This window comes from Coffea arabica, chromosome 2c, assembly GCF_036785885.1.
Source record: "Coffea arabica cultivar ET-39 chromosome 2c, Coffea Arabica ET-39 HiFi, whole genome shotgun sequence".
Taxonomy (NCBI): Eukaryota; Viridiplantae; Streptophyta; class Magnoliopsida; order Gentianales; family Rubiaceae; genus Coffea; species Coffea arabica.
This window is the reverse complement of record NC_092312.1, coordinates 34,271,187-34,273,761: the sequence shown is the minus strand read 5'-3', so window position 1 is coordinate 34,273,761 and position 2,575 is coordinate 34,271,187. Positions and strand designations below refer to the sequence as shown.

The window sequence follows — 2,575 nt, the reverse complement described above, 5'->3', positions numbered from 1 at the left end:
TTATTAAAACTGTACCATATTATTATATTCATAGGTGTTAATATATGGAAATTGTGATGTATAGATAAGTGCTATTCTATATATAACTCGAAAGATTTGTTGGTATTGTCATCCAAGCTTTCTAACCTTTCACAAATTCAAAAATAATTCAGAATTTGTAACATGACAAATTATTCTTACATATTTTATAAGGTCAAGTGAAAAAAAAAGTTTTCATAGTATATTTAGTATATTTAAAATGCTTAAAACATAACATTTGTAAATGATGCGTGCAATCGTGTATCATACATTTACATGACGAGTAATTACTAACTATAATACTAAGTTTCAATCATTAATAAAAAATCTTAGCATTATTTCATAAAAACTTCCTAATACTTGTTTCATATAAGTTTTTTAAGTAAAATAGTAAATTTATGCCACAAACTGGTAAGTTTTGATCATTAACCAAATTTACTATTTTATCAACAAGATTTACTATTAATCTATAAAAACTGATTATTACTTGAACTAAACTTACTCTCCAAAAAGTAAGTTTTGGATATAGAGTAGTAATTTATGTCAAAAAAAAGTAAGTTCCCTATTTATTTCAATTTACTTTTTGAGACATAAAAGTTACTAATTTATCGAGTTAACTTACTATTTTTTATGTGAAACTTACTAACCAAATTTTTAGGTATTATCTTATTTAGGTGACCAATCCAACAAGTAACCAAATAGTCGCTAAAAGTGTTTTTACCTGTCATTCAAGAAGTAATCATTTAAAGGATACGAACTCACTTGGAACCATTCATTCATTTAGTCATTCTGTCTCCATCCATTTCTTCCTTATAACTTCTGATATTTGAAAACACATTTGAAAACAAAAACCCCGACATTGATCATTTCATTCAATCATTTATTCATTGCATTTCATTCACTGGTCAGTACTCCACCTAATTTCGTGGTTATACTCGAGTATACCAAAACAGTGGCTCAGGGTTACCAACCTACCTGACCGAGTCCGCTTCTTATTCGAATAGGCTGGCAACGAAGGGTAAGGGTCCAATTCAACTAATGACTTACATTCATGCACAAGTAACATTCAATCATGTAATCATTAAAAATTCATATTCACTTAGGTCGAGTGCGGTAAGGTACACATTCGCCTATCAATGGTAAAGTGATTTTTGAAATACATTTAACAGTCAAAAAATAACACACAATCAAGGCATTCAATTCACAAACATAAGGAACACTCACCACTTGACCTCAATGTTTCTACTTCAAACCCTGATTCGTCTTCTCAAGTCCTGTGGTCATATAAGCTATCAAGAGTTTATCCATTTAAATCCAAGATAAATGAGAAAATATGAGTTCGAAACTTCACTTAACAAACACAGAAAATTTCAGGTTTAACCCTAATATAGTTTCCAAAAGGGCCAAGATTTCTTGTTCAAATCAAGTTCAAATCAAGGGAAACTACATGTATGATAGGTCCATGTTTCAAGTATAACATGGAGCAAGAACATGTTGATTATAGCCAAGAATTTTGAAGACAACAGGACAAGATTTTCGAGGTACAAACTAGAAATTTCGAGCAAGAAAAACATGTTGGAGAAAACTCATTTTCCTTCTCTTGGCCTCTTTGTTTTGACTCAAATCCAATATACAGGTGAAGATTTAGGTTTAACAAAGTATCTTGAGCAAAACCTTGCCAAAATCACCACAAAATTCTGGAAATCAAAGCTAGAAAGTGGCCCTTTTCTAGCCGGCCAACTCTAATAGAAATTACAGCAAGTTTTCCCCAAATTTTCCAACAAAACTTCCAACTTTCAACTTTATTTTCTTGGTGAAACCACTATCAATCAAGATATCATGTCATGACATATATGAACCATCTTCTTAGCAAACAAACCCATCAAAATTTCACATATTCAAAACTCTAAACTAAACTAACTAGATTATGCACCAAAGTTGGAAATTGCAACATAATCTTGACAAACCATGAAATCTTCCATAAAAGTCATGCATTTTACCTTATAGAATATCATCCATCAAGTAGATGCAAAGACAAGTGAAGAAAGATGAGGTTGCTATCAAGTTTACCTCTTAAATCCCACAAAACAAAGTTGGAAATTCACAACAGAACCTGAAAATCATAAAATCCACCATACAAGTCCTTCCTTTAACTTCTATAATATCATACATCAAATAAACTCAAAGATAAGGGAAGATTTTTAGCAAAGTTCACATCTTTACCTCCAAAACCTTAGATGAATAGCCAAGCAAGAAGTACTCAAGGGTTTCTTCCTCCAAAACCTCTCTAATAGCTTCCTTCCAACCCTGATTCAAGGTTTGTCAGAGTAGACTAGTGTTTTCTCTCATTAATCAAGCAAGAAATCAAGGCTTGAACTTGGAGTTGGTTTTCACCTCTTTTCCCCTCAAGAATTTCAGCCAAGACAAGATAAAGAAGGAAAGAATAGTGAAGAAATAAAAGCTTATTTTGGTTAAGGTCTTAGTCAACTTTGGTTGACTACTTGACAAATAGCAAGAAAAGAAGAGATGTCTATCTCTTTATCTCTCTGTTTGTCTC

General features: G+C 31.7%; 1 long non-coding RNA gene across 1 annotated transcript; it reads right to left on the bottom strand.

Annotated features, from left to right (window-relative positions):
• Positions 1-1,070: 1,070 nt before the first annotated feature.
• On the bottom strand, positions 1,071-2,575 carry LOC140035317 (uncharacterized). Its single transcript, XR_011839381.1, has 3 exons — positions 2,242-2,575; positions 2,089-2,131; positions 1,071-1,292 (listed from the first exon to the last, which is right to left on the bottom strand). It is a non-coding gene; the product is annotated as an uncharacterized lncRNA (long non-coding RNA).